General features: G+C 40.5%; 1 protein-coding gene across 1 annotated transcript in view; it reads left to right on the top strand.

Annotated features, from left to right (window-relative positions):
* The window catches only part of T265_06364 (hypothetical protein), a gene marked incomplete at both ends in the record, with an annotated part of 45,435 nt that overhangs the window by 18,305 nt on the left and 13,458 nt on the right, over positions 1–13,672 (top strand). The gene's annotated exons all lie outside the window — the stretch shown is intronic.

The following is a 13,672-nucleotide window of genomic DNA, read 5'->3' as shown; positions in this document are numbered from 1 at the left end:
GAGCCATAAAAACATGGCCAACATATATGGGCTATTTGCTGAGTAGTATTTCAAAATGAATTTCGAGCACCTTTTTCACTTACCGATGACAAGTGATTGATGAAATCAAATAATGTGATGAGCGTTTCTTTCGAAAATAAAAGTCAAAAGATAAAATCGTGTACACACCTTGTATATACATATATATATATAAATATATATGCTTGCATATATAACACGTCAGCACGCTTCAGTATTCAACCTCAGCTCAGCCCATCACTCTCAACAGACAGCAAACCTGTAAGGTAATTATGATACATTCTTTCGTGACTTTTCCACGGTTATGTCTTTCCTTAAGCACGCTTCAAAGAACACCACTCTTGGTCAGAACTTCACGAGGTCTCTTCGGAGGATGATACTAGTGGGACTGTTCACAATAAGACAGAAATTTACCAGACTAGCTGACCCTTCATCCGAAATAGAACTACGAATATGATAACCAGATCAAAATGAGACTATACTGCCATTAACTTGTAAATTTGGACCATCTGTATTTATCACTAATATGAAACTAATCTTAAGAGGTTCACTAGATCACGCTTGGAGACATTAGAAACTAGCACATTTTTACCAGATGGAAAAAAATGAGTTCTTAAAGGCCTGTTATAATCCTCATTGTGGACTACTACAAAGTGCAGTTGAGTAGAATGAGTCTGTCTTGATGCCACCGCCTAATATAAGATCACATGATTACGGCAACAAAAGTTTTAGCATAGAATTGATGTCTTTGGAGGAACTGAATGTTTAGGCTTCTACAATGATCAGTCTGCTCTCCTTGAGTGATCACCGACAGTGGAAAACGCTCATGGTTGGTACATTGACTCTTCTTTCGTTAGTTGATTCCAGTGTTTTTTCAACCCAAGCATCATTTGATTAGCTTTGATCATCGTCTTACTTTCTGTTGTGCTCTGCTCTGCTTTGCTTAAGCCACAGCTATCCGTCATGGTGAAGAGAGCTGAATATTTCGCCCAAAATCCTGAAACCTGCAATCAAACGGGCGAACTAATGTTAGGTTTACCCGATGGAGCCTCATGAAAATGTCCTAGAATGTAATCTAAAAAATTAAATTTACTTCGTCCATTCATGGATTCAAATTGTCATTTTTTGAGATGCTTTGCTTCATGCCCTATTTATGCTGTGAGGACGCATTTTTCACATCCTTCCTCTTTAAGTGCACACGCACGGGGGGACGCAAAATGTTGTCCTGTTCAGACATGATCCTTGTGACTCTTCTGACTATGCTTGTGATTTTGATGAACGTCCATGTGCGCATGGGTGTATGTATGTGACTGTTACACTACATAGATTGTCTTAACCCAATCTAGACAGACTTTGTTACAGTAACCACTTTCCAATGTGATAAACACTTCCTGTTGCGTAAACATTGAAGAACCTGTTTCCTTAACACTACAACTGTGTGAACGGAGGGGGCTGCAAACATGGTAGGCTCATTTAGCCTGTGGAAGGTATTCACTTCATTCCTTCATTGACGGAACGTAGTAACATAGGAAAGTGACACAAATCAGGAAATTATATGAAATTCCATCAGTGCCATTTACTTAAATCGGCGTAAGGTTAGTAGAATGGCTCCGCTTGTTCACTGACCAGGAAGGCTATAAATGAAAGTTGGCCATCTAGCACTCTTTCATTGAGCCGCCTAGTGTGGAATTTCCCATTAAGGGTCATATCGTAAACAGGTGTCAAACCAATCAATGTGAAGTACAATGCAGCCATCTACACCGGCGTTTGTGAAAATTGCACCATTCCTTCTGCTACTACCTAAGGATGGAGTCGGGGAGGGTTGAGTTCAGTAGTCATACATCTGTTGTACAGGGTCAGTCGAAGATTGCGCGTGTTTTGGTAAAGAAGATCTGTTCACTGGAAGTCCAAGAAAAAGATGATAGATTTTTCAGTTGGGTGTCGTCCTGTAAGTGAAGCCAATCTACGCCGATAAACGACAGTGCTAAATGACAGTGATAAATGGCAGTGCGTATCTCACAAAGCTCCAGCACCTCCCGAAACCGCCAACTCCTGGTTAGTTAATTCAACAACTGACAGTTAGGCCATGTGCGGCTGACTGGTAGTGTGATTAACCCGCAGTTAGTCACTCATCTTCCAGTCACGTGTTGACCATCGCCTCCAGTGGTGACTTGTCGTAGTGGGGGACTAAAATTCTTGTGAAATTATTCTTTGTTATTTGAGTTCAGTACTCTAATTCCTTCAACTATAAGTGGCACTGCAGATATCAGAATGCTCCTCGAACAACGGAGCAGCTAATATACCCTTAAGCATTAGCAAAGTAAGTACATCCATCTCTACTCACGTTTTGTTTGTTGGGTGTCTTGCACTATGACCTCGTCGAAAGGTCCGGCTAAGCTGGACGAAGCCACACATCAAACTTCGTTCCAACTTACGGTTAATTAGTTTGCCTGTGGTGTGGATTAGGTTGAAAATCTCATAGGGATTCCGTCGGTCGGGTGAAGTCGAACTTCGCTGAAGTGCAGAGGGTTACCATTCAGGTCACCTCACCGATGCGAATCCCATAAACCTTCAACCATCCGACTGGTAGTTGGTGGCTATGCGACGACAAAATTCTGTGAATTTCATGATTGATAGGCTGATGCATTTTGTCTGTCTGTAGATTATTCGCATCAACGGTAAGTCATTTGCGACTGAAACTAATGGTATTCAAATACTAGCGGGAACGTCGTGGTTTCGAATCCCCCCGCGTATTCACAGGAAGAACAGCCACACAAAGTTTGTCAACATTTTCACACCGATTGATTTCTTTCTGAAAAAATGCACAGCGTTCAACACGTAGGCAGTTCTGAAATTTCATTCAGTCACATTTTTCACCACCCCCCGTCTCCCATACTTGTGATAGTCGGAGATCTGCTATATTTACTCTTCGCGTGAAACTCTGAAAAACCTTTTTGTCATTAGGTTGAATGCTGCTTGTACTGTGTCATAACACGCAACTCTGTTCGACCAAAACCACGGATGTGGATTGGCATGCATGCGCAAACACTGATGACGTTTTACCAATAAGAGTACCGAGAAAACTGCCACTCCGTTTATAACAGAATTGCTCTTTTCCGGAATCAAACCTAATAAATATTGGATTGTAGCTCAACTAAAAAGACGACAGTCTGATTCGATAACCGATGTGGTTCAGTTATTCTATGTGATTATTCTGGCGATGAATGCGTTCGCACTGAAGCACCCCGGACAAAAAATCCTTTTCTTTTCAGCGCATATTTTGATTGCTTCCATAACGATTATAATTTGAGTATGAGTATAATTTTGAGTGAATCTGTTTTCTAGATTTCAAGAACGACCGAAGTTGACGGTAGTTAGAGAACACAAATATAGAGTGACGGATTTTTATCTAATCTCATGTATCCATGTGGCAAGTTTGAGCTTACGCGAAACTCCCATATAGCTGGCAGAAAAATGTCTAATCGCGTGAAACCATCTGGCCATTAGTTGCTCAACACTATACTATACTATACTACACTATACTATACTATACTATACTATACGATTTTAGATCACAGTTATCGGTCAACTTCATGATCTCACGGAGATCATGGGTTTACCGACCATGATTACACTGACAGTTTTGTTTATCAATTGTGCTATCAGAAAGACGTATCACTGCATCTCAAAGTACGCGCATATCAGATTACGAAGCCTTGCTCATTGTTGTACGCTCAGAACTATAGCTGAAGATGTCTGAACCCAACAGTTTGAAAAAAAGATGAGCAGGAAGTGGGTTTCTGGTGCAGTAGACTTAACTCCACTCGAATAATGCATCCAGCGTTGCAGGCTAACTTGGGCGATGCACGCAGTGCATATACCGAATTACTGCCTGGCGAGATTAGGGCTTTTTTCTGTCTAATGCTGGACGGCGGAGGCTAAGAAATAGACAGACTTTGACAAAGCTAAGGGAATTTAGGATGCTGCAAGAATGTCAGTTGTTAATTACCTTCAATGTTAGAGTCCGAGTGACCCTACCTGTGCTTGGCTGGGACAATGAACGATATGAAGGCTAACCTACGAGAGTAGCGTTCATCGTAGGCTAACCCTCAGTCTCCCTCTCAGCCCCATCTTTCTTCCTCCTATGATAAGGATTTATTCAAATAAAATGACAGGGTTGTTCGGCAGTGAGACGCCGGCGTTCTCCTTCGGTATCGCTGCAAATAGTTATTGTGGTCATGGAGGTTGAAGAAGTGAAAGATTTAATTTGACAATTTTTGTGGTGCAACTCAGAACCAAATAGTGGAACAAATTTGATTAGTGTGTAGTGCCGTGATATGTTTTGCGACACCCTGAATTTAAATTTCCACTTTCTGTACCAGTTAGTAGCGGATTTTACATTCTCAATCAACCGAGATGTTTTCAACGTTTGGTGTCATTCAATTTGGTACCAACCGACTTGCATAAGTTTGCGCGCAAATTTCTTCGGTCAGACATTCAGCAAACTGAGGGAAACCGAGCCTGCCACAGAACAGTTCCAGGTCTGATGTTATTCTTGGCGAGTGGGGTGAAAAATGGCAGCCATTTACTTTGAGCCAACACTGAAAAATTTAACTCCCTCTTGTTTTGATACAAGCTGCTTGAAGATGAGGTCATTTTACCCAAACGTTGACTCTTTGTGAATAATTCATCAGTTTGTCTCCAACTACTGGTATAAATCTGCTTTGTGAAGAAGAACCAAACCAGGAATATTTTTTCTCCTACACGTATGTAAATCAGCTTCATAGCCCACGTATGAATTTACGATTTAGAAAACCGAATTTGGAACATTTTGAAAATGATTGAAATAATGCCAGGAGGTAGAGGACCAGTAACATAAGTCTCCTGTTCGGCAATATCGGAAAATAGATTCCAGAAGGCAGGACAAAAGACCAGTTCATAAACTGCTTATATAACTAGTGTACAAACACAACAAAATGGTCGCCTTAAAACCTGAGGGATAGATGCACTCATTCGAATGGGAATATATTTGCTATTAAATTTCCATGATATATAATGGCCCAGTCACAGACGAATGCACACCGCCCGGGGATTAAATGGTCTTTATTGCAATTTGAAACGTAAGAAAAAAATGGGACTAAATTCGCTGATCTGCCGACAAACCGAAAAATATGATATGGTAGTTCTGCGGTTTCCATCGATCCTACCAAGTCAATTCAATTCAAGGAGGGTTTTGTGAACCAGGTACCTAATTTTGCGGATACACGATCATAACACCATGCAGTCACTTAAATGTGTGATAGATGAAATTCGCCACCGCGTACAAGAACAAGACATTCAAGCGTCATAAAATGTAAGTAAATCCTACGTCGAAGCACTTTCTACCTCAGAAGTGGCCACAAATTGAAAAAAGGAACTGTGCCTTGAAGAGTTCTTTAACGGTATTATTGCGTAATGTTTCCGATTTTTTCACCAAAGTGCGGCACGATCGGGTTTCGCGAAATTGTTAGTAATGGCCACCAAATTTGTACATCAACTTCCTAAAGCGTTGCGACTAGGTAATGCAATCGGGCTCTTTCGTTCTACCTTGACTATTTTCCACGACGCATGAGTGTTCACAAATCAGGTTGTCGAAGAGTTGGGGCGTTTGCAACCTGCAATTCAGGGGATGCAATGAAACGGAGAAATTTTCGTGTGTGAAACACTGTAGATTTTATAACATTCAGACTGAATTTTTGATCTTATGATATCTTAACATGAAACCTAGCCTTCCGGTCGTAGTAAGCTTGCAGTCACGCGTAAACTAAATCGAGCAACATAGTATCTACTCACGTCAAACAATGAATCACCGGCGGCTTGTCGAAGGATGTAAACAAATGACACCCTGCATGACACGAAATCAGCCACGCTGGCTTCCCGTTTGTGAAGGATACCTCTATTTTCCTTCCCCTTTGTCTTCAGCCTATAAGAACGAGGCAATGCAGCCAAAAAGCGGAAACAGATGCACCGCAGCGATGCACAACTTAACACACTAAACTCCTGTGCCTGACAGATTTGAATGGAGTTGCAAGTTTGGACTTAAAAATATGTAGCGACACAAATCATTCTGTGTGGGATTATCGAACTCCATGAAAAAGTTGAGCAGTGTCAGGCTGAGTCACGCTGAAGATAAAGACTTAGTAAATACGTAAATCCATTGGTGTGCGGAGAAAAATTTTTGCTTGTAAGAAAATACCTTACAGTTTGTACAACTATCCAACAATCTTGATGAAATATGGGTCAATCCTCTGCCACAGATGAATGCGAGGTGACATCATACCAGTGAGATCGGCGGGAGTAGAACATTCCTAATAACGTCTCGACAACATTCCTAACATTCCATTCCGGTTTTAAAAGGGAACTTCATTTTTCATATTCAGATAAATAAATCACAGGACATCAGCGCAGTTTCCACGTGATCATCATAAGCAAAAAAGCTCATAATTTATGGCCAATAATTAGCCAAATATCTTTTTAAAATTTGAAACTAAGGGGTTTAGAGGTTTTGACTCTTTCTCAAAAATTATTCTTTGTTTCTGGATATGAGTGAGAAGGCTTTTCCACTGTGTTTTGCTGAGAAATTTCGAATCGCTTCCATGGCGCTTTCTGGTTACTAATACGGACAATGGTTGATGCTACTTTATGAGAGTCACTTGGGAGATATGTGTTTCCGAGATTCACCAACTCTTGTGTCGTCCGGGGAATGCCGGTAGAGAAGCTATGGTCGATGGTCATAACTACCGGTTGGTTGTGGCGTTATGTAGCCAGTAAATGAACGCCTGCGCATTAACAAATGACATACTGAAACTGTTAAGATGTTGAGTCAGTATAAACTGCTTCATTTATTCTTAAACCATTTTCTACCTTGCTAATTGCATTAGGTTTTTAAAGTAATATCTTTTAAGAGGGACCTCGCTCTAAGGAAACATCTCTCTAACTTGCACAGATGAATGTGATGACGTTTGCATCTCCATAGGTATGGTCACGGAGTGAAAAACATGTTTTTCACGAAACAGGACCAATCCCCCTGACATTCTCTACAGAAAAATGCTATGAACTTGGAAGTTGAAAGGAGGAATCTTTCGACAAACAGAACGGTTACTTCGTACATAGGAGAAGCAGAAGAAATTCCTCAGAAAATAGCACTCTTTTTCCCAGCCCAGTTATCATTGTGGCGTAATTTATTGTAAAGCCTCCCTGATATGATTTCCAAACGGCTTAGAGTTGTATGGAAATGATCCGCGAATTTTTGTATAACACCAAACCTCTTCTTATCAGCCTAGTTAAAGCTGGATAATCATTCTAGTCAAAGTAATAAAAATCTGCGATCTCATTTAATTTGAGCAGGTCAAAAGAACCGAGCAATGCTGGTCTGAAATTTCGGTCGATTGGCGCCAATCGGCCGAGTGGTATATCACCAGCACGTCCAAAGTTACATGAATAGAATACGTACTGGACACACTAAATCTCCGAAGCTTGACCTCCGAAGAACCATTTTCCTGCCCCAGCTTCTAACCTATATCGTGTAGGTATCAACAACAGTTCCACAGGGTTGCACAATAAGATATTATTTATGGGAAGATACAAGTAATTCGGTTTCAGTCATATACACATCATTCTCGTTTGAACAGTCGTCATCGTTTCCTGGCGTAATTATTCTGATGCATCCCTACCAAATGGAGATGAAGACTCGCGTTTCGCTCTCTTAGGGGTCATCAATAGTGCCGGGGTTTGAACTCCGGACATCTGACATGCAAGGAAAGCACATGTCAGCGCACGTTGGACGCATATAAATATTCACGTCCGAACAGGCGAACGTATTCATGCTTAAGCGATGCCATTGGTGTGCCCAAATAATCGAACGACGACCTATTAACTGTCCTGGTTGTGACATCGATTGACCCATAACTCAAATTTCGTCTGCGGAGAACCTTTGACGGTATCCGGCCCAGCCTATTATCCACTAGCCTGAGGTGACAACCGCGCCCAAACCTGTAGAAACTTTATATGTTTGGTGGTTTTAAATCACTGGTCTCGTTTACTGGAGCCCCTCTAGATATTTCGTTTTGGAAAAAATTTAAGGGGCTCTAACGTGCTACACTACATCACAGTGAATGCATATTCTGCACTTTATATTTATTGCTTATGTATGTCTGTGCTTATCCCATATTAAAGACTTTGGAGGCTTCGTGACCATTTGGGAGTCTGGGGACTGTTTTGACTTTTTTGCTTTTTTGCTTCAATCCACCAACTCGTTCGTTACATAGGTCCTGTGATCTATGCGGATAACTACTAAAAATGAGCACCATTCGCTCAACCAGCACTACTGGTTTCAACTACCAGTCACTACTTTACGAACCAATAAAATCCATTTTCCTTCTGGTTTCAAGAAGACAACTTGTACCCCCCCCACGTGGAACTAGCATACTGTAACAAAACCACTCATTATAAGCCATATATATCCAGCATGTTCGGACTGTGCGTTTACGAAAGGCTTCAGGAAATTCCTCAGATATTTTGAGATTCATTTTTTCTGCTTCATCATCTTCCACTATAAGCTCGCGTCTTCAAAGGCTCCAGCTACTTGCCTCAATAATTAACACCCGGGATGCCCACTGCAGCACGGAGAACATCGTTGCAGAGGTATTTAGGCTCTCACGTCAAATGTATGAATGATCTGCCAGAGCATTACTTCGTAGCCAACAGCTTCTACTCAACTTATTACCCTACAATCTTTTCAGAAACCTGACTCGCACTCAGCAGTTTTGGATTTAGACGACACAAGCCAATGGACGCACTTTGGTTCTCACAAACGATGTCTCAGGTGTAAAAGTTGGTAGATATTTTTTGCTAGACAGCTTCTCATGTCTATCCTCGTCTTGTAGCGGAGAACTGTTCATAACGTCTGTTCGGTTAGTCACACAAGTGCCTTTCGATTGAGTCTGTTCCGCTCAAAATGCTTGGGACAAACGATAAACACGGAATGTCGCGTTTACATTTAAGGGACGAAAAACATGTGGACAGGGGCCGATATGAAGACGAAAACCTGGAATCAGTGTGCCAACCAGAGTTGTTTTTTACAGTTATGTGTCTCAGTTCTTGTGATAAAAGTGCCTTATTTTTGTTGCAAATCAATTCGTACGTTGAATTTTGTTTTCCACACACAAACCCCTCCCTGAAGTAAATCCGTCTTGTGCCCCTTCACTGAGATCACAATATGATGGTTTTTGGTTGTGCGATCTGTGCTAGGAGGCTGTATTTACCCCATGACGTCAGCAGGGTAGAAACCATGCAAAAATCAGTGAAAAACTTGTCCATGCAGTTTAAGTGCCCTGCGTGATCTGTGCCCGAGAAATAGTACGAACCGACCCTACCTCGACATTCCTGTTCTTTCCGCCATATTTCGTTCCCAGTCTTATTTTGTCAACGTATCCGGTTTTGTTAGTCTTCACTCCATCGTTTACTTCATTACTTACTGTCTAGTAATGGGGTGCACCAGTTCTTCTTCGAAAAATCTTGTCAATGGAGCACTTCAAGTCGTCGAAATGGTACAATGTCTTAAATGCTGCCCACCTGGGCTACAGTTAGTGGTTTCTTGTGCATCTATTTTGTTTTCATTTCATTAGTATTAGTCCGTCCGTCTCAAACATCTACGTCTAAATATTTGTTCCAATATAAAAGCCAATAAAACTTGAGCTGGTTTTTTTTACCTTACTTGATTCTTCATCGCTTCGGCGTTCTGAGAATGACCACCTCATTTAAGTGAAGTTGAATTTGTTCCCAGGACTGCCAGAGTTGAATTTGCTCGACTGGCCAGTACAACAGGAATTACCACATTGAGTTTCACCAGCTGGATTTTCAGTTTCACACAAACTACTGAGTCAGGCCAGTCTCACACAGACTTTCTTTCTCCGTTCGTTTTTTTTTTTGAAGCATTGCATTTTATGTCAACCTGGTTGATATTTCAAAAGGTAATTACAGGGTTGTTTTAGGGATAAGCCAAAATTTACGCTTGAGACAAATCTCTAATTTGCGGATTAAACATATAAAAAGCACTCATCTTACAACGGATAGATAGAAAAGTACGATGGGATTGTTAAGGCAGGGTATGTTTCTACACACAGGTAGGCCTCCGCTTGCTCAGTTTATAAAAACATCTGGTAAAGTGTGTGTTCTATTTTAGCTCAGTGATTAACATTATCAGTGTGCCAAAATGGTTCCTCATAAAACATTTGCCCCATTTTCAGGATCATCCAAGAAATGAGAACCAGAAAGGATAATTAGGTTTCAGTGTTCCTGACATTATTGGTGATTACTTCTTGCGGCAGTGTGAAACAAATTGCTGAAACTCGGAAAGTCTTGCGGTCGCGATCTCTGAGTTAATAGTATGAACGCTCAAACTTTTGGCTGCGATTAGCCAAGAAGCAGTGTGATTAGCTCTCAGTTAGGAGGAAAATAGCATTTCATATTCTTCTGTCACAAAAAACACATGTGTTCACCTGCCGACCAACTCCTCAAAAGATTTTTTCCGTTTTTTTTTATCTTACCAGCTTCTACATGTGAACCATCTGTCCCATCAATGTCGCAATAATGAACTATTTTGCGGTTTCGAACTGCAAAATCACATTCTTGTAGTCTAAGCGAAACTTGAATCAACATCAAATAAAACATGTTTTGCGGTGAATGTGGTAGACCTTATCGCAATAAGCTACCAACAGCATTTAAAAAAATGAGATCATGTCTGTTGAAGACATGCAGTTCTAGTGACCAGAATGGACCAAAGGCGAAACAGAAATCTTTGACCTCATATGTGAATGGTCCTGCATTTGAGCATATCTAACGTGCTAATACAACTAAAGGCAATCGTTGGATGCTCACTAGCGTATCATAGTGCTCATAACACGTCTATATATCATGAAGGTATCCTAAATTCATTGTCTATTAGAAGCCAATTCACACAGAAATTTTAGGCAAAAACCTTTATTCTAATCTGTCGTGTATCTTCGTTGTAGTCATTCAATAAATTGCTTCCAAAATCAACTTATACCAAATCCAATCAAGAGAAAAATCTATTGCCAACTCATTCATAATTTTTCTTGTCCTGGTATGGTTGCATTTGCCCTGCAGTCCTCAAAGGTCTGCGAGAAGAAAGTTGTATGTGCATTGCAGTGGATATTTTTTGTGCCAGAAAAGAGGACTAGAAAAAAATTATTAGATTGATTCTTGCTCGAGACTGAATAGCCCTCAGGGGAATGTATGAGCGTGTCGTCTCTGGTCGTCAAACATTTCTGGTTAAATGTGAATGATTTGGCCAGTGAAATTTATCAAACGCTTAAAGTTTTCCAAAATATTCAGTGGCAAATTAGTCTCGGTTAAGAGAATAGTTCATTAAGAAGCTTATCAAAACGTCTAGCTAAGCCCACCAGCTGTCATCACGACGTCACTGAGAATGCAGTGATGTTTGAGAACAAATTCACAATGGATTACTCCACAGTCATTTTACTTGATACAAAAGTAAATGCACGCAGTCTCTCATCCACCAATATGCTTACGGATGTGACTGGAACTTCAGTGAAGGCGGATCTACTGGAACATCGAAGTCCACTTTATAATTCATACTGCTTGACCACCGCATACTCACAGAAATTTCTTTGAAAGCTCACTCTTCCAGTTCTGTCTAGCCGAATTTTTCTACAAGACCTCAAGAAGGCAGGTCGATAGACTGGGATCTCGAAATGAAATTTCCAAGTACGCATAACATGAGTGTATAAATGGAAACCAACATACGCAACTGTTGAGAGTGACATGCGAATTATGTGATCCTACAAGCAGCCTTACGGGCTGGAATTAGGCGAACGGAATACTTGATGGGTTTTCCCTTATAAGCCAAGCTTTATATCCTTGAATGGTATAATTAATTTTTTTTTTCGGAAAGCCCTTATCACTAAAGTCCTGGTTTCCGGTTACGAATTTAATCTTCTCAACATCGTGCAAACTATTGCGGTCACCAACTAAGATTTTTCAAGGCTCTCAAATATTATACGAGAACTCACAGCAAGAATCCTGAAGAACATACTTTCGAAGGACACGTTTTTTTAACAACGACGTGGTTGCGCTTTAGAACCTTATCGGGTTTTCATAACCCGTTAAAGAGAACGATAAGGAATCTTTGAACTGCTCGCTGGCTGTGAAATTCGTTGGGCTTGCAGGAATCTTAACCATAAACAGTTTGAAAAGTATTATTTCCTCAGCTTTTTTAAGTTTAGTTGTGCTGTTCTGTTATTGACACTACACAGTAGGACGCCGAATATAGTGAAGGACACTTTTGAAGTTGGGTATTTTTTGGTTCTATCTGCCAGTTTGATTTTTTTTATTCCCATATATCAGGAAACAACTCGTATGATCGCAAATTTTGTTTCGTCTTATCTCCGTTACACTCGGTAAAGAAAAAAACCGCCCCAAAACGTGTGTGGGCAATACCCAGACAGCCTGAAGGAAAATTATTACCAAAATTAGTCTTTGTAATGAATAAGAAAACGGTTAGCTACAAAATAAGAGGGTTTAAAATCCAAAAAAGCTGTGCACGTCTTAGTGATATGGTTTAAATATGTAAGAGGTGTGTTTAACTTGAATTTAGCGGGGTATTATATCTAATGTTTCCCGGCTTCCCGAGTGACGGCTTCTAGAAAGCCTTCACCTTTTCTTGCTGTGCATTAGGTCGGTGAACACGCCTGAATTACTCATTGAAAGTCGTATGTACCTACATCGAGCTGAGCTGTGTTCGATTTCTTTAAGGTTAGAGTTCGGATAACGCTTTGGCCTAAAACGGTTTGGTAAATTTCGACCATGTAAACGGTTTTTTTCCTTATAAAGTGCGTTTATCTGGTAGAACAAGAAGGCTTTAAAAAAATTTCCGCGCCATTCTTCCAGTCCAACATTCTGGTGCCTTTGCAGGATGTGTGGATATAGCTGTTAGGTTTGTCGTGCAACATCTCCGAAGTGTCTCACGGAAAGTCCAAAAATGTCACACCAAGTTGAGGTGTTCCAATTAGTGAGCAAACTCGGGTATAAACCAATAAGTATCCTACCCCGATCAGTAGTTTGCATCAAATTAGTTACAGAGTTGACCTGTGCTTGGACAGTAAGGTTCGTGTCAGGCGAACTCAATAATATCACCAAGTAATCTTATGAAAGGTTCGTCTTCTGATTCGATTATTATTATTTGTTATCATCACTGTTATTTGCTAATTATCACAAAGCTGGTCATCGTGTGAGGTCAAAAGTAGGACTTATTCAACATTGTCTTTTATTAATTCACAGAATCTTAGGGTTGACATCCGCAACGGCGAAAACAATCTTATGAAAGGTTCGTCTTCTGATTCGATTATTATTATTTGTTATCATCACTGTTATTTGCTAATTATCACAAAGCTGGTCATCGTGTGAGGTCAAAAGTAGGACTTATTCAACATTGTCTTTTATTAATTCACAGAATCTTAGGGATGACATCCGCAACTGGCGAAAACAGAATAGCAATGCTTCAGTCGAGTGATACTTTTGTCTTCCTTTGAACTTTAACCCTGAGGTTCGAACATGGAGCAGCATCTGAGCCCGT

The sequence above is a fragment of the Opisthorchis viverrini genome (genome assembly GCF_000715545.1).
Source record: "Opisthorchis viverrini unplaced genomic scaffold opera_v5_126, whole genome shotgun sequence".
Taxonomy (NCBI): domain Eukaryota; kingdom Metazoa; phylum Platyhelminthes; class Trematoda; order Opisthorchiida; family Opisthorchiidae; genus Opisthorchis; species Opisthorchis viverrini.
Note: the sequence above shows the minus strand (reverse complement) of the source record. Positions and strands in the feature narration are given on the sequence as shown.